General features: G+C 40.4%; 1 protein-coding gene across 1 annotated transcript in view; it reads right to left on the reverse strand.

Moving 5' to 3' along the window:
* The window catches only part of HTR1E (5-hydroxytryptamine receptor 1E), a 91,584-nt gene extending 90,871 nt beyond the window's left edge, over nucleotides 1–713 (reverse strand). The window contains exon 1 of the mRNA XM_059177143.1: nucleotides 198–713. The gene's annotated coding sequence lies outside the window, so the exon portion shown is untranslated. The remainder of the gene's footprint in view (nucleotides 1–197) is intronic.
* Nucleotides 714–19,626: the final 18,913 nt, after the last annotated feature.

Consider the following 19,626-nt stretch of genomic DNA (forward strand, 5'->3'; position numbering starts at 1 on the left):
CGTTCCTCACTAAGAGGGTCCAAGGGCAGGCAAGTGCCCAGGCGACCCCCCTAGTCTAGCTCCCCCCGTGCCCTCCACCCACGCTGCCTTTGCGCCTCAGAGGGGGCAAAAATTCCTAAAGCAGCGCTTGAGCCCCTCACCCGAGGAGGGGGTGAGCAGGGAAGCCGAGGTCCTCCCCGGCAGCGTGCGCCCCTCACCTTGTGGACCGTGCGTGCAGCCGCGTCGCACTGGGTGACCTGGGGCGTCCCGCTGGTTGCCGAAGTCTCACTCCGAAAACGCTCGGTGCTCTCCCGAGCTTTATCAAAGCACAGCTTCTCTCAACATCCGGCTCTGGGGCACGCTGAGCTCAGGGGGCGAGGGCCCCTAAGCGTCCTTTGCCCGCGCCGGTGCCCCCAGGCTGCCGCGAGAAGGAGCCAGGAGCGGGGCGCGCTGGGCAGCCGGGTGGCGCTGCGCTTGGAGAAGTCTGGGCGCCCCGACTGGAAGAGGAGGCGAGAGCGAGAGCGGGGAGGGGGAGGAGGAGGAGGAGCAGGAGCCGGAGCAGGAGCAGGAACAAGAACAAGAACAGGAGCAGGGGGCAGTCTACTGAATCACCCGGCAGGTTGCAGGCACCCAGGACGCCACTGAACGGGGAAGGGGGTGGGAGGGACGAAAAGGTGAGCCGGGGTGCAATGCGGGCGGTGGCTGCGGAGGACAACTCGAGGGTCGGAGCTCCGAGGTGCTTCAGGTCTTGCTTAGGCTGTAAAAGAAAAATTCTGGAGCGGATGGTGCTGTCAGGGCTCCCGGTTGCAAACACTAGAGGGCAGCGCTGTCCATGCTATAAGCCTGGCCTATGGGTTTGGTGGTGTGGACACGGATCCCGCGTCCAGAGCCCTTTGTTGGGGACGGTCCAGGAGGAGAAGGGTCCAGGTGGTCCAAGGAAAGGCAGATCTTATTTATACTCCTCTTCTGTGGCCAGCCTTGGTTGGGGAGAGAGGAAATACAGTCGTTGGCAGGTTTGAACTTCGCAGCTTTGTGGCTCCTCCAGGCAAATCCCATGGAAGTGAATTACTCATCTTTCCTTGAGGGGAAAATTACAGTCAACATTCACAGGGTGCTTTAAGGGGTTGGATGAGAAGAAGAGGGTGGGGAAGAAGTAGGGGAACGTTGGGGTGGGGAAAAATGGAAGGCGGCAGAGAGGTAGAGAAAACAAGAGGAGAGAAGGGGAAGTGATGGAGGTGGTATTTCAGTTTGGCAAGTTCTCTGTGCTCTTCCCAGTGTTCCAGGGGTATCCACCTGCTGCAAGGTGAGAGCAGCTGACTCGAGAGGGACTTTATGGAATCCTGACACTGCTGAAGGAAGCTTCCTGAGCATCAGTGGGTTGTTTCCCAGAAGGAACTTGGGTGGCTCTGAAATCTTGAAGCTTTTTATGGATTGATTCCCTGACATTTTGGGAGAAAAAAAAAAAAAAATCAGATTATTTGAACTACAACCCTGGCAGATGGGAGAAAGGGGAAATGAGGAGTTATAAAATAGAATAACAAATCTTATGCAGACTATATGATCTGTAGACAGCCTGATACAAACTGAAAGGACTTCTGAACCTCTATAGACAACCCACATATTTCCCCGAATGCCTGCCTCACACTTTCCTTTCTAGGCGTGTGGTTTAATGGCTGAATTGAGAAGGCTTTATTTGATTTAATTTTTTGGTAGCTTGGCTTCTCTAAAACAAATGAAATCCTTCTAAAATTCAGAACGTAAGCGTGCACGCCCTTATTCCTGACTTCTGAAGGGCCTCTCAGGATCAGCAGGGGCTGGGTGGTGGTGTGAAGGGGAACGCCACTGAAAAGAGAAAGGAAGGTTGGTACACTCTGGTTGTGAACTGTGATTTGCTTTTTTGTTAATCCTAAGAGAAAAGGCTTTAGTGTACTAAAGCCAAACAGGAGAATGGGAAGGAAGGGTGTTTTCCTATCATAGAAATGTAGTACTTCTAAGACATCAGTTTCAACTGTATTTAATGATAGAGCTGTTACGTAAAAACAAACAACAAGAATCCTTCCTCATTTTAGAAAGGGACCTCATAGGATTATAATCCTATTTTGTCAACTCTGGAATCCTTCCAAAAGATGAATAAAATTTAAGTTCATTTTGGTCTTTTTTTTTTTTTTTTAAGGAAATTAGTTTACTTATTCTTTGATCATTACAGGTTAGCAATTATGGAAACATAACATTATACATATGGAAACTCTCCTGAATATACCTCAGCATACCCTGGCTTTGGCAGATTTTAGCTTCATAAAGTTCATGGTTATCCTCAAGCTATTAATTAATTTCTAGGATATACTTTACCAGTTTTAATGAAACTCAACTTCTGCTTCATAGAAGCTGATCATTCAATTTGTGGATTGCCCATTTAAATTTCCATGGAGCTCTTTGGGTACTTTAAGATTGTAGGTACATGTAAATTACATGCTGATTTCATAATGGAGAATCATTGTCAATTAAAAATATAATCTATAAAGATATTGGGTAGAGCCTTGGGCACATGGTGTAAAAGATTTATCAACTGTGGTGAGAACCTGAAAGTCATTATGAAGGAATGAATTGATCAAATTCATTCATTCCTTCAAAAATGTTGGTAAACATCTACCCTTTATCAGGTGTGAGCCCAACTTCTACGAATACAATAAAGAAGACACAGAAGACACAGTTTCTTCTTTGATGCACCATAGAATCTAGTGGGAAGACTGATTCACAAAATAACAAAGCCAATCCTAAGTAACAGTTGGGAGAAGGGGAAATAGAGTGTTCTGTGGAAACACAAAGGGGACCATTCTAATCCAGCCTTGAGTATTAGGGAAAACTTCATGGAGGTGCAGATGGTGGTTGTGTGTGTATAGGAGAAGGGGTGGTTGGTAGTGGGAGTGGATGGAGAGCGGGAAAAATGATGAACAATAACTTGTGTTCATTCCCAAAACACGTCTTAATCTTATTTGTTAGCATTCTGCTAGGATGCTGGGAACTTACTTAAATATATGAGGAAGCAAGCATACACATGTTGCATTTTCCTCACAGGAATTAGACTAGACTATTCTTAAGGTAGGGACTATGTATGACTTTTTCATGTCCTTACTATAGAGAAGAGTCAAGACTCTAGTAGACAATTGCCTGTAGTTTCCTATCTCCACTGTGGAAGTGGAAATAAAATGGAAAAGGAAGGAGTTGTGATGGGAAGGAGCTCATGCTTACTGAGTTTACACTGTCCTAGGTTCTCTCCATATGGTGCTCCACCAAACAATCCCAACAACCCTATGACATATTTCTTATCTCTTTCACTATCTTTTTTTTTTTTTTTTTTTTTTTTTTGTGTGTGTGTGTGTGTGAGAGAGAGAGTGTGGGTGGTGGGGGAGGGAGGGAAGAGGGAGGAAGAGAGAGTCTTAAGCAGATGCCGGGTTTCATCTCACAACCCAGAGATTATGACCCACAGAAATCAAGAGTCAGGAAAAAAAATACTAAAAATTAAAAAAATTTTAAACAAGAGTCAGATATTTAACTAACTGAGTCACCAGGTGATTCTTTACTGTTGGCTTTTAAAGAATGAACTCCAAATTGCATTCTATGTTCATGGTTATAGGATCAATCATTTCTATTCATATTCCATTTACTAAAGTAAGTCATATGGCTGAGGATACTTCCTCCAAGGAGGGCTTCTAGGAGGGGAATCTGTAGAGATGGGCGTGATAGTGACAAACTGTGGTGAACAAGTTATCAATTGACAACAGTCTCCAGGGATGCTTTTGAGTGAAGGTATTTTCTCTTTAAAATATTTGTCATTATCAAACTATGAAAAGAGCCCAAGTGACCATTGACTAGTTAATGAATAAAGAAGATGTTATATATATATAATTATATAAATATATTTACAAATATATATATTTATATATTTAATGGAATATTACTCAGCCATAAAAAGGAATGAAATCTTGCCATTTGCAACAATGTGGTTGGAGCTAGAGAGCATTATGCTGAGTGAAATAAGTCAGAGAAAGAAAAATAGCATATGATTTCACTCATATGTGGAATCTAAGGAACAAAACAGGTGAACATATAAGAAGGGGAAAAAAAAAAAAGAGAGAGAGGGGAACAAACCATAAGAGACCCTTGATGACAGAGAACAGACTGAGGGTTGATGGAAGGAGGTGCATGGGAGATGGGGAAGCTGGATGATGGGTATTAAAAAGGGCACTTATGGGGCACCTGGGTGGCTCAGTCAGTTAAGCATCTGCTTCAGTTCAGGTCATGATTCCAGGGTCCTAGGATCAAGCCTCACATAGGGCTCCCTACTCAGCAGGGAGTCTTCTCTGGCTCTCCCACTGCCCCTCCCCCTGCTTGTGCACACTCTCTCTCTCTCAAATAAATAAAATCTTTGAAAGAAAACTATTTTTTTTTTTTTTAAAGGAAGGTGCTTGTTAGGATGAGCAGTGGCTGTTGTATGTAAGTGTTCTGTCACTGAATTCTACTCCTGAAACCAGGATTGTATTGTATGTTAACTAAATAGAATTTAAACAAAGATGTAAGAGAAAAAAAAAATCATTGTCTCTATTGGCTAATGGTGTTGATCAACCTTAGGTCATAAGGAACAAAATTATGAATCTAGGCTGACTAACTTAATTGATGATGATATGTCATCAAGATCCAAACTTTACAGTACAGTTGGCCTTGCCCTAAGAAAAAGCTCTGTTCTCTGGGCATCCACTGGCATTTCTCCATGCCTTATTTCCATAAGGGAATAACAGAGTAGATAATAAAGAAAGAGTAGGTGGGTAAGGAGAACCCTGTCATGGAACTAAACCTCAAGCTCTAGTGGTATTGGCAGTGGCTCATGACCAACAAGCTTCTTCACTGGAAGTGATCATGAGAAGCAGGTCACTCAGTGAAGAGTAGAAATAGCCCATTACCAATAAATATTTCTTAAACACCTCCAGCCAGGAATTTTTTTTCTATTAATTTCTTTTCAGTGTAACAGAATTCATTGTTTATGCACCACACCCAGTGCTCCATGCCATATGTGCCCTCCATAATGCCCACCACCTGGCTCCCCCACTCTCCCACCCCCTGCCCCTTCAAAGCCCTCAGATTGTTTTTCAGAGTCCATAGTCTTTCATGGTTCATCTCCCCTTCCAATTTCCTCAACTCCCTACTCCTCTCCATCTCCCTATGTCCTCCATGTTATTTGTTATGCTCCACAAATAAGTGAAACCATATGATAATTGACTCTCTCTGCTTGACTTATTTCACTCAGCATAATCTCTTCCAGTCCCGTCCATGTTACTACAAAAGTTGGGTATTCATCCTTTCTGATGGCAGTGTAATATTCCATTGTATATATGGACCATATCTTCTTTATCCATTCGTCCACTGAAGGGCATCTTGGTTCTTTCCAAAGTTTGGCGACCGTGGCCATTGCTGCTATAAACATTGGGGTACAGATGGCCTTTCTTTTCACTACATCTGTATCTTTGGGGTAAATATCCCATAGTGCAATTACAGGGTCATAGAGAAGCTCTATTTTTAATTTCTTAAGGAATCTCCACACTGTTTTCCAAAGTGGCTGCACCAACTTGCATTCCCACCAGCAGTGTAAGAGGGTTCCCCTTTCTCTGCATCCTATCCAACACACGTTGTTTCCTGTCTTGCTGATTTTGGCCATTCTAACTGGTGTAAGTTGGTATTTCAATGTGGTTTTGATTTGAATCTCTCTGATGGCTAGTGATGATGAACATTTTTTCATGTGTCTGATAGCCATTTGTATGTCTTTCTTGAGAAGTGTCTGTTCATGTCTTCTGCCCATTTTTTTTGACATGATTATCTGTTTTGTGTGTGTTGAGTTTGAGGAGTTCCTTATAGATCTTGGATATCAGCCCTTTGTCTGTAGTGTCATTTGCGAATATCTTCTCCCATTCTGTGGGTTGCCTCTTTGTCTTGTTGATTGTTTCCTTTGCTGTGCAGAGGCTTTTGATCTTGATGAAATCCCAAAAGTTCATTTTTGCTTTTATTTCCTTTGCCTTTGGAGACGTATCTTGAAAGAAGTTGCTCTGGCTGATATCGGAGAGGTTACTGCCTATGTTCTCCTCTATGATTCTGATGGATTCCTGCCTCATATTGAGGTCTTTTATCCATTTTGAGTTTATCTTTGTGTAAGGTGTAAGAGAAGGGTTGAGTTTCATTCTTTTAATATAGCTGTCCAATTTTCCTAGCACCATTTATTGAAGAGACAGTCTTTTTTCCACTGTATATTTTTTCCTGCTTTTTTGAAGATTATTTGACCATAGAGTTGACGGTCCATATCTGGGCTCTCTACTCTGTTCCACTGGTCTATGTGTCTGTTTTTATGCCAGCATCATGCTGTCTTGGTGATCATAGCTTTGTGGTAAAGCTTGAAATCAGGCAACGTGATGCCTCAGTTTTGTTTTTCTTTTTCAACATTTCCTTAGCAATTAGGGGTCTCTTCTGATTCCATACAAATTTTAGGATTGTTTACTCAAGCTCTTTGAAAAATGCCCATGGAATTTTGATCGGAATGGCATTGAAAGTATAGATTGCTCTAGGCAGTATAGATATTTTAACAATGTTTATTTTTCCAATCCATGAACATGGAATGGTCTTCCATCTTTTTGTGTCTTCTTCTCTATGTTGAACAAGAGTGGTGAAAGTGGGCATTTTTGTCGTGTTCCTGATCTCAATGGAAAGGCTGTGAGCTTTTTCCCATTGAGGATGATATTTGCTGTGGGTTTTTCATAGATAGACTTTATGAAGTTGAGGAATGTTCCCTCTATCCCTATACTTTGAAGTGTTTTAATCAGGAATGGATCCTGGATTTGCCAAATGCTTCACTGTATCAATTGAGAGGACCATGTGGTTCTGCTCTCTTCTCTTATTTATTTGTTCTATCACATTGATTGATTTGTAAATGTTGAACCATCCTTGCAACTCAGGGATGAATACCACCTGGTCATCGTGGATAATCTTTTTGATGTGCTGTTGGGTCCTAATAGCTAGGATCTTGTTGAGAATCTTATCATCCATATTCATCAGGGATATTGGTCTGATATTCTCCTTTTTTGGTAGAGTCTTTGCCCGGTTTGGGGATCAGGTTAATACTGGTTTGATAAAAAGAGTCTGGAAGTTTTCCTTCTGCTTTAATTTTTTGAAACAGCTTCAGAAGAATAGGTGTTATTTCTTCTTTGAAAATTTGGTAGAATTCCCCAGGGAATCCATCAGGTCCTGGGCTCTTTTTTGAGGGGAGGTTTTTGATCACTGCTTCAGTCTCATTACTAGATATTGGTCTATTCAGGTTTTCAATTTCTTCCTGGTTCAATTTTGGGAGTTTATAGTTTTCCAGGAATGCATCCATTTCATCTAGGTTGCTTAACTTATTGGCATATAACTGTTTATAATAATTTCTGATGATTGTTTCTATTTCCCTGGTGTTAGTTGTGATCTCTTCCTTTTCACTCATAATTCTATTAATTTGGGCCTTCTCTATTTTCTTTTGGATTAGTTTGGCCAATGGTTTATCAATCTTATTGATTCTTTCAAAAAACCAGCTTCTAGTTTCATTGATATGTTCTACTGTATCTCTAGTTTCTATCTCATTGATGTCTGCTCTAATCTTGATTATTTCCCTTCTTATGTGTCGAGTTGGCTGAATTTGTTGTTGATTCTCCAATTCTTTTTTTTTTTTTTTAAGATTTTATTTATTTATTTGTCAGAGTGAGCACAGGCAGACAGAGTGGCAGGCAGAGGCAGACGGAGAAGCAGGCTCCCGCTGAACAAGGAGCCCGATGTGGGACTCGATCCCAGGATGCCGGGATCATGACCTGAGCCGAAAGCAACGGCTTAACCAACGGAGCCACCCAGGCGTCCCAATTCTCCAATTCTTTAAGTTGTAAAGACAGCTGGTGTATTCTGGATTTTTCAATTTTTTTTGAGAGAGGCTGGGATGGCTATGTATTTCCCCCTTAGGACCGCCTTTGCTGTATCCCATAGGTTTTGACCGAAGTGTCTTCATTCTCATTGGTTTCCATGAATTGTTTCATTTCTTCTTTGATCTCCTGGTTGATCCAAGCATTCTTAAGCAAGGTGGTCTTTAGCTTCCAGGTGTTTGAATTCCTTCCAAACTTTTCCTTGTGATTGAGCTCCAGTTTCAAAGCATTGTGATCTGAGAGTATGCAGGGAATAATCTCAATCTTTTGGTATTGGTTGAGCCCTGATTTGTGACCCAGTATGTGGTCTATTCTGGAGAAGGTTGCATGTGCACTTGAGAAGAATGAGTACTCTGTTATTTTAGGGTGGAATGTTCTGTATATATCTATGAGGTCCATCTGGTCCAATGTGTCATTCAATGCTCTTGTTTCTTTATTGATTTTCTGCTTGGATGATCTGTCTATTACTGAGAGTGGCATGTTAATATCTCCTACTATTAATGTATTCATATCAATATGACTATTTTGATTAACAGTTTTCTTGTGTAATTGGCTGCTCCCAAATTGGGTGCATAAATATTTACAATTGTTAGATCTTCTTGGTGGGTAGTCCCTTTAAGAATTATGTAGTGTCCTTCTGTATCTCTGACTACAGTCTTTAGTTTAAAATCTAATTTATCTGATATGAGAATCACTACCCCAGCCTTCTTTTGAGGCCCATTGGCATGAAAGATACTTCTCCATCCCTTCACTTTCAATCTGGATCTGTTCTTAGGTTCAAAATGAGTCTCTTATAGATAACATGTGGAGGGGTCCTGTCATTTTATCCAATCTGCAACCCTGTGCCACTTTATGGGTGCATTTAGGCCATTCATGTTGAGAATGATTATTGAGAGATACGTTTTTATTGATATCAGGTTACCTGTGAAGTCTTTGTTTCTATAGATTGTCTCCATATATTTCTATTCAATGATATTCTTGGGTTTTTCCCTCTCTTATAGAACCACCTTTAATATTTATTGCAGTGATGGCTTGGTGGTCACATAATCTTAAACTTTGCTGGTCTTGGAAGCTCTTTATCTCTCCATCCATTTTGAATGTCAGTCTTGCTGGATAAAGTATTCTTGGCTGCATGTTCTTCTCATTTAGTGCCCTGAATACATATTGCCAGTCCTTTATGGCTTGCCGGGTTTCTTTGGACAGGTCTGATGTTATTCTGATGAGCTTTCCTCTGTACGTAAGGAATCTCTTCGCCCTAGCTACTTTCAAGAGCTCCTGTCTAAAATTATGATTCATAATTTTCACAATCAGGTGTCTCAAGGTCTTTCTAGATTCTATGATATTGGGGGGAGACCTTTCTGCCTCTAGGACACAAATGTGGTTCCATTCGCCAGATTGGAAAAATTTTCATGGAGAATTTGTTCAACTGTATCCTCTAGTCTTCTTTCTCTTCTCCCTCAGGGATTCCAATAATTCTAACATTGGAATGTTTCATGGCATCATTTATTTCCCTAATTCTGTTTTCATGGCTTCTAAGCTGTTTGTTCCAGGTTTCCTCCTGATCCTTTTTCTCTATCAGTTTGTCCTCCAGGTCACTAATTGTATCTTCTGCCTCAGTTACCCTAGCTTTTAGAGAATGTGAATGGGCTAAATGCCCCTGTCAAAAGACACAGGGTATCAGAATGGATAAAAAAACAAAACCCATCTATATGTTGCCTCCAAGAAACACATTTTAAGCCCGAAGACACCTCCAGATTTAAAGTGAGGGGGTGGAAAAGAATTTACCATGCTAATGGACATCAGAAGAAAGCAGGAGTGGCAATCCTTATATCAGATCAATCAGATTTTAAGCCAAAGACTATAATAAGAGATGAGGAAGGACACTATATCATACTCAAAGGGTCTGTCCAACAAGAAGATTTAACAATTTTAAATATCTATGCCCCTAATGTGGGAGCAGCCAACTATATAAACCAATTAATAACAAAATCAAAGAAACACATCAACAATAATACAATAATAGTAGGGGACTTTAACACTCCCCTCACTGAAATAGACAGGTCATCCAAGCAAAAGATCAGCAAGGAAATAAAGGCCTTAAACGACACACTGGACCAGATGGACATCACAGATATATTCAGAGCATTTCATCCCAAAGCAACAGAATACACATTCTTCTCTAGTGCACATGGAACATTCTCCAGAATAGATCACATCCTCGGTCCTAAATCAGGACTCAACCGGTATCAAAAGATTGGGATCATTCCCTGCATATTTTCAGACCACAATGCTCTAAAGCTAGAACTCAACCACAAAAGGAAGTTTGGAAAGAACCCAAATACATGGAGACTAAACAGTATCCTTCTAAAGAATGAATGGGTCAACCGGGAAATTAAAGAAGAATTGAAAAAAATCATGGAAACAAATGATAATGAAAATACAACGGTTCAAAATCTGTGGGACACAACAAAGGCAGTCCTGAGAGGAAAATATATAGCGGTACAAGCCTTTCTCAAGAAACAAGAAAGGTCTCAGGTACACAACCTAACTCTACACCTAAAGGAGCTGGAGAAAGAACAAGAAAGAAACCCTAAGCCCAGCAGGAGAAGAGAAATCATAAAGATCAGAGCAGAAATCAATGAAATAGAAACCAAAAAAACAATAGAACAAATCAACGAAACTAGGAGCTGGTTCTTTGAAAGAATTAATAAAATTGATAAACCCCTGGCCCGACTTATCAAAAAGAAACGAGAAAGGACCCAAATAAATAAAATCATGAATGAAAGAGGAGAGATCACAACTAACACCAAAGAAATACAAACTATTATAAGAACATACTATGAGCAACTCTATGGCAATAAATTTGACAATCTGGAAGAAATGGATGCATTCCTAGAAACATATAAACTACCACAACTGAACCAGGAAGAAATAGAAAGCCTGAACAGACCCATAACCAGTAAGGAGATTGAAACAGTCATTAAAAATCTCCAAACAAACAAAAGCCCAGGGCCAGACGGCTTCCCGGGGGAATTCTACCAAACATTTAAAGAAGAACTAATTCCTATTCTCCTGAAACTGTTCCAAAAAATAGAAATGGAAGGAAAACTTCCAAACTCATTTTATGAAGCCAGCATCACCTTGATCCCAAAACCAGACAAGGATCCCACCAAAAAAGAGAGCTATAGACCGATATCCTTGATGAACACAGATGCGAAAATACTCAACAAAATACTAGCCAATAGGATTCAACAGTACATTAAAAAGATTATTCACCACGACCAAGTGGGATTTATTCCAGGGCTGCAAGGTTGGTTCAACATCCGCAAATCAGTCAATGTGATACAACACATCAATAAAAGTAAGAACAAGAACCATATGATACTCTCAATAGATGCTGAAAAAGCATTTGACAAAGTACAACATCCCTTCCTGATCAAAACTCTTCAAAGTGTAGGGATAGAGGGCACATACCTCAATATCATCAAAGCCATCTATGAAAAACCCACCGCAAATATCATTCTCAATGGAGAAAAACTGAAAGCTTTTCCGCTAAGGTCAGGAACACGGCAGGGATGTCCATTATCACCACTGCTATTCAACATCGTACTAGAGGTCCTAGAGAATTTAAATTAGATTGGAACTCATTGGGAGCATTGTTAACATCATCCCTGGTGGCTTTCACTTCTGCCCTAATCAATTCCATTTTGTCATCAAAGGCTTTCTCCAACCTAGCTATTGCCTGGATAATTGTTAGTCTGAATTCCCTTTCCAACATACTGTTTATGTCCATATCCAAAAGCTCTGATAGAGAGGGCCCAGTCTCTGAATTTTTCTTCTGTCGGGTATTCCTCCTCCTAGCCATTTTGGTGAGAGATGGCTGAACGGATGTGTAGCTGAATGTATCAACCGTGTTGAAGACAAAGTGTACTCTGTAACACTTCAATTCTTTCTATATGGTGATCACAATTTTGTATCTTCTGGCATAATGAACCTAATTTGGCAGAAACACGGTAGCTGGTTGATAACTCTTTGTGTTCATGCTGATTGAAGAGTAAACAGGTTGGAATTCTTTCAGAATTTCTTCATTTTTCCAACACATCTCACTGACATTTTCTTCTCTCCAAGTCCATTACTCTGGCTGAGCCAAAGGTTCAGAAAAAGGGTTCCACTTGCTCAGTCTAGAAAGGAAGCTAAATGTTCATTCTGTCCTGTAGTGCTTCCCATCCTTCTATAAGACTTGAGATTTGATTTACTTCTGCACTCTCAAGCCTTTCTTGGAGCCACAGTAAGGCCACCATGGAGCAGTGCCAGGAACTGTCAATGGTTAATGGTGGGTTAATGGGTTAATGGTGATCAGGAAATCAGCAGCCACACCTGACTTTCTAAAATGTAACACAGAGGGCACCTGGGATGATGGAAGGTTTCTGAGGAGGGCAGAGGCCTTTGGAAAGCCTGGCCTGCTCTCGACTCTGCTGTCAGAATCTCAAATAATTTTTAACAAACAGAGTTTACAACATGACATGTTAGGTGATGATAATACCTTATCTATATATATTTATTGTCTTATTTTTAAAGCCTTATTGAGGTATAACTTTGACAATGTCACATTTGCCTGTTGTGAGTATACAATTCATGGGTTTGTTAAATATACAGAGTTGTGCAGCCATCATCACAGTCCAGCTGTAGAACACCTCTACTACCTTTAAAAATTTCCCTCATGCCTGTTTACAGTCAATTTACCTGCTCCCACCTCCTGCCCCAGGCAGCTGCTGATCTGCTTTCTGTCTTTATAAATTTGCACATCAGTGCATATAAATATGCAATATTATGTGTCTGGTTTCTTTTACTTAGCACAATATCTTTGGGTTCATCTGTATGTAGCAAGTACCAGTAGTTCCTTCTTTCCAATTATTGAATTGTTTTGCATTATATGTATATGTAGTACTTCTTTCCCTAGTCTTGTCACCAGGTGCTGAACATTTGTATAATTCCCTAACTTTAAATAGTACTTTTACATTTACAAATCACTTTGGCATATATTATCTTAATTGACCCTCATGAATCGGGAGAAGTCAAAGCTGGTCAGTCTCACTTTATCATGACAATAAGGATGGTACTAGTAGTTGACATCTATGGAGCTTTTCCTATGTTCAATGCTGCTCTAAACATATTACGTGTATGCAATGACATTTACATAGAAGGCTATTATTATCCTAATCTTTTAAACTGGTAGATTGGTTCAAAGAAGTTAAGCAACATTCCAAAATCTTTGTAGCCAGAGAATGGCAACACTGAAGTTTAAAACCTGGCAATCTGGTACCAGTAGTGAGGCCTAAAGAAGTCAGTAGATAAATTATTTAAGGCCATTGCTAGTCACTGGAGGTATACTCTCAATGTCGATATATTCAGTATAAAATTATTTATCAGACCCCAAGAATTTTAAAGAAATCTGACACCGTAGACATTACTATATAGTATACTTTTTATTGGGGGGGGTTACAGATAAGGATATAGGCTATGAAAAGAAAGATAGGTATGGCCTAACAGACACATGAGAAACTGCTCCACATCACTCGGCATCAAGGAAATACAAATCAAAACCACAGTGAGATACCACCTCATACCAGTCAGAATGGCTAAAATTAATAAGTCAGGAAATGACAGATGATGGCGAAGTTGTGGAGAAAGGGGAACCCTCCTACGTTGTTGGTGGGAATGCAAGCTGGTATAGCCACTCTGGAAAACAGCATGGAGGTTCCTCAAAAAGTTGAAATGAGAGCTACCCTAAGACCCAACAATTGTCCTACTGTGTATTTACCCTAAAGATACAAATGTAGTGATCTGAAGGGGCATGTGCACCCAAATGTTTATAGAAGTAATGTCCACAATAGCCAAACTATGGAAAGAGCCTAGATGTCCATAAACAGATGAATGGGTAAAGAAGATGTGGTATGTATACACAATGGAATACCATGCAGCCATCAAAAGGAAATAAATCTTGCAATTTGCAATGACATGGATGGAATTAGAAGGCATTATGCTGAGTGAAGTAAGTCAATCAGAGAAAGACAATTATATATGATTTCTCTGATATGAGGAATTTGAGAGGAAGGGCAGGGAGTTTGGGGAGTAGGGAGGGAAAAAAATGAAACAAGATGGAATTGGGAGGGAGACAAACCATAAGAGACTCTTAATCTGGGAAACAAACAGGGTTGCTGGGTGGTGGGAGGGAGGGTTAGGGTGGTTGGGTTATGGACATTGGGGAGGGTATGTGCTATGGTGAGCATTGTGAAATATGTAAGCTGATGATTCACAGACCTGTAGCCCTGGGGCAAATAATATATTATATGTTAATAAAAATAATTAATAAAAAAATGAGTATGGCCTTTTCCAAAGTCACACATCTAGTTAGAGGCAAGGTTTGCATTAGATCCTAGGTCTCCTGACTCCAAAGTTGGTACTTTTTTCATTAATGTCCTCCCCAAAGATTGATTCAAAACCTGGTGTGCTGGGAGACAGAAAAAGAGTGAGCTTGTATTGAGAAATATCTGAAACTGGAAGAAAAAGCATCGCATCATGGAGACATAATTGCTTTTCTTTGAGTCTGAGGTACATGGAATGCATGTCTGAGGGCCCCAAACCTACTTTAGTTCCAGCAAATTCTTGAATCCATAAGTGATTAGGAATGGGAATTCCATGTGTCTATACAGAGAGAATAGGCTACGATCCTTTCAGAAAGAGTTGGTATTTAAAAAGTTGTGTTTTTTTGTGAAGATTTTATTTATTTATTTGAAAGAGAGGGAATTAGTGGGGCACAGAGATAGAGGGAGAGGGAGAAGGAGACTCCCCACTTAGCAGGGAGCCCAGTGTGAGGCTTGATCTCAGGACCTGAACCAAAGGAAGATGCTTAACCAACCGAGCCATCCAGGCACCCCTAAAAAAGGTTTTTAAAGTTAATTGCATCAGGCTCTGGAAATTATTAACAAGTACTTCCCAAAGCAAGTCCTTGGAAGGAAAGTAGATTGAGTTTCTCTCAAGAGTATCTCTCAAAATTTCACCCCTAGGGACATCAGACAGCATAATGGCAACACCAGCTGTGGAATATTCTGATATTTTACCTTTCCCTCAGTGGATTTTCAACTCCTTCCTTTATCCTTACATTTTGAGTAAAAGATCTCTGATGTTATAGCTTAAGTGGTCCTTCCCATGGGAGGTGGTTCAAGCCTTCCCCTCACGACTGTCCTGTTCTCCATGGCCATGTTGCATAGTGAAGGAAAGACTGTGCCTCCCTCAGCCCTGTTGGTGAGCTGTTGGGCAGATAAGAGTTGCAGAGCTGACTCCCTCCAGGCCCTGGATTCTTTCTTCATCACAGCTTCATCAAACTCGGATTTATATCCTAGGCTCTAGAGGCACAATGTCAAGGCTTGGTTTTTCCTTCCCCATACTCTTTTCTTACCCAATACAGGTCTATTCAGAATATTGAGTTATTCACAGAAGTGATTTTTTTCCCTATTAACCCTACAGGTAAAGATCTATAGGATTTCATGGAGGAGGCAGGATTTAGGATGGTCTAGAAGGAATGAGGAGTTTTGGGAAATTTGGGAAATTCCTTTTCTGAGCAGAGGGGTGATTTATGATAGCTAATGTGTGAAATTCATTTGAATCATAAGGTAAGGTGTTCAACGAATAAAATAGTTCAGTGTGACTGGCCCAGGGGTGTGTGTTTAGGGGTCAGGGCTGGAGTGATGCTGTGGAAATTAACCTTGAAAGGAAGAGGAAACCTGCCTGTCACTGTAAGAAGTATGGAGGATCTGAGTCTGGATTGGATCACGGCAGGTCAAGACTGCAAACAAGGAAAACCAGAGCTATTAGAATCATTATGTATGAAGTTATATGAATCAGAAATAAGATTCTCCCTAGAAATAGGGAGGGGCACCTGGGTAGCTCAATCATTAAGCATCTGCCTTTGGCTCCGGTCATGATCCCAGGGTCCTGGGTTTGAGCCCTGCATCAGACTCCCTGCTCAGTGGGAAGACTGCTTCTCCCTCTCCCACTCCCTTTGCTTGTGTTCCTTCTATCACTGTCTCTCTCTCTCTCTGTCAAATAAATAAATAAAATCTTTTTTAAAGAAAGAGTTAAAAAAATCAACAGGATTTGGTGACCAATGACAGAGGAGGCACAGGAGGGAAAAGGAATGTTGGAATTTCACTTGATTCTAGGCTGGGAGATGAAAAACAGTGAAGGTAAAAAGAACGTAAGTAGAAGAATCCAGAAGGCCATTTTGAATACAAGTACCTAGAGGTCTGTGATAGACTTCTTGAACAGACAGAACCGATTCAGTGGGTTCCTCAGGTTTGTGTCTGTTTTTGTACAGACCGTCTAATTGTTGGACCAGAGAATGGCAAGTTTCTTGTTCTTTATCAGAAAATTTCTACACACTGGGGCACTTGGGTGGCTCAGTGGGTTAAAGCCTCTGCCTTTGGCACAGGTCACGATCCCAGAGTCTTGGGATTGAGCCCCACATCGGGCTTTCTGCTCGCAGGGAGCCAGCTTCCTCCTTTCTCTCTGCCTGCCTCTCTGCTTATTTGTGATCTCTGTCTGTCAAATAAATAAAATCTTTAAAAAAAAGAAAAAAAATTTCTACACACTGATTTCAGTTCAACACTTTGATTAATTTAAAATTGTTTTACTTGTAAGAAAAGGGTGGGTGAGGGATAGGCAGGTTTGAGGTGAGAAGAAAACATGAGAGAAGGAGATTTCACTCATTAACTCTATTCTTTCTGATGTGTTTCCCTGGTACAGTGGTTTCTAAACCTGGTGACACCTCAGAATCATCTGGGGGAGTGTGAAAATATGAGTGAGAAAACCAGACCCTGCCCTAGACCTACCCAATCAAAATCTCTGAGGCTGTGGCCCCCAGTAGCCCTGGAATCTGTGTTTTTCAGTGACTCCTCAAATGATTCCTTATTCTGTTAAAAAGAAAACCAAAAGACTCTGATATAATGTATTTTCAAAATAGTAGTTTTGTCTTAGGATAGGTTTTCTCTAAATGTTCAGATTATACAGCCCTTCTTTTACCCTGCCAGATGTTTAATGGTGTATTCATCTGCTCCAGCTGCCATCACAAAATAACACAGACTGAATGGCTTAAAAAAAAAGAAATGTATTTTCTCATGATTCTGGAGACTGTAAAGTCCAAGATCAAGGTGCTAGCAGGATTCGGTTTCTGGCAAGACTTTCTTTTGCTTACAGATGGTTGTGTTTCTCTGCCCTCACATGGTAGCAAGAGAGAAAGAGAGGGAGAGAGAGAGAGACAAAGATGGTTGGTGGGGGGAGGGAGGGAGAGAGACAGAGAGACAGATTTGGTGTTTCTTCTCTTTTATAATGACACTAGTGTTGTGGGATCAAGGTGATTTCATTGAGCCTTAATTACCTCCTTAAAGGACCTATCTCCAGTCAGTTGCATGAACGGTTAAGGTTTCAACATGTGAATTTTAGGGGGACACAGTTCAGTCCATAGCAGTGGTCTACAAAGCCAATCTCATCATCTAAAGCAAGATTAGCAACAATAATAAGACATACATACACACAGTGTATCATTTTAGCTTCTTGTCATTATAGCTATTAACATTTACCTACTTTCTCACCACTGTTTTAAAATTTATAAAGCAGAAATCTTAAAAAATCTGTGATATCAAGAAATAAAATTCTTTATAAAGCTTCAAAGTAATGCATCCAGTTGTTTGGTAGGACACATCAGAGTAATCCTAGCAGTCTGGGATAGTAGGGTTAGTCCAACTCTTAGACAACTGGTACAGAATTATAGAGTTTTGTAATTTGTTTAAGGATTAAAATAATTATTTCGTATTTCAGGTAAAAATAGTTTGTTAGTATGTAATAATAACCATAATAACCACATAGCAGGGTTGTGACAGAAACAAGATCTAAATCCAAGTTTTTCAAGACAAATCTTGTACTTTTTCCCAATCCAGCTTGACTTTCTGTTTCCTGCCATTATTGTTCTATTAATTTCCTGGAACGTCGGAACAAAGTACCACAAGCTAGATGGCTTTAAACAACAGAAATGTGTTCTCTCACAGTTCTTTGGGGTGGAAGTTCAAAGTCAAAGTTTGGGCAGGGTGAGTCTCCTTCTGAGACTCTGGTAGACCCTTCCTTGCCTCTCCCAGCTTCTGGTAGTGGTCTGCAGTCCTGGGCATTTCTTGGTTTCCAGCCTTATCAGTGCAATCTCTGTCTCCTTTGTCATGTGGTATTCTCTCTATGTCTCTGTCCTTACGTGACATTTTCCTCTTCCTACAAGGAGACTGGTCATATTGGATTAAGGCCTACTCTAATGACCTTATCTGAACTGAATTACATCTTCAAAGATCCTATTTCTGAATGAGATCCCATTCACAGGTACAAGAAATTTGGACTTTCAGCATATCTTTCTGGAGACGTGATTCAACTCATAAAATCTGGTAACCCAGGGAGAGCTCCTGGATTTCTGTACGGATCACCTTTGTCTCCACATTAAGACAGTATGCTATCTCACTGAGGAGACTGTTCTATAATTTAGACAACATTATTAATTTAAACAAAATTTTAAACTAGAAAAAAATGTCTAGTTAATTCCTTCTTGATGGCTATGCATTCCTTTTAGGAGTGGTAAGTATTATTTCATGAAGGAAAAAGAGATAATCAGAATTGTAAAGTGCCTGAATTCAGAAGGGTTTTTACGTATCTATGGGAACACAAACTCTGGAGTTTGTGGAGTTAAAATTTTTTCCTCAGTATAACCATGGACATTGATCTTGATGGTACTACTGATGGTAGATTTCTACCTTATTTTTTAAGTTTTTATCAAGTCTCTGCAGTGAGCCTGGATTTCAACAGAACAAATAAGATGCTATCTACCTTGAAATGACACTCACCCTTGCTTTCTCTCCAGAGGGAAAGCACCAACAAATACTATCTTTGCTCCTGGCAAGACATAATTTAAAAGATGTACTGTACCAAACAGGAGAGTGGAAAAAAGATCAACAGAGAGAAAGAAGATAAACTCTAACAAATAGTAATATTCCTCTTGCATTCATTTTTAGGATTTTTATTCTGTTGTTTAGAGATGTTGATAGTATGTTTGTTTCATTATTTTTAATACTCTTTTTACCTTTGAATCCATTTTTGCTTTCTAATACCTTTTTAAAAACTTATTTATTTACTTTTTATTATTTTTAAAGATTTTATTTATGAGAGAGAGAGAGAGAGAGAGAGAGAAAGAGTAAGGCAAAGGCAGAGGGGGAGAGAGAGAGAAAAAGACTCCCTGCTGATGACCCTTTGATCATGACCTGAGCTGAAGGCAGATGCTTAAACGACTGAGCTACCTAGGCGCCCCTAATTTATTTTTTTAAGAGATTTTAGTTATTTATTTGAGAGAGAGTGAGAGTCAGAGAGCACAAGTAGGGCGAGTGGCAGAAGCAGACTTCCTGCTCGGTAGGAAGCCTGATGCCCACCCGGCTACATCCCAGCACCCTGGGATCGTGACCTGAGCTGAAGGCAGACACTTAACTGACAGAACCACCCAGGCACCCCTGTAATAAGTTTTTAAAGCCAGGCCTGATGTTCTCTCTCTGAGACCCAGCTTCATGAACTAGTAGATCAA

The sequence above is a fragment of the Mustela lutreola genome, chromosome 6 (assembly GCF_030435805.1).
Source record: "Mustela lutreola isolate mMusLut2 chromosome 6, mMusLut2.pri, whole genome shotgun sequence".
NCBI classification, from domain to species: Eukaryota; Metazoa; Chordata; class Mammalia; order Carnivora; family Mustelidae; genus Mustela; species Mustela lutreola.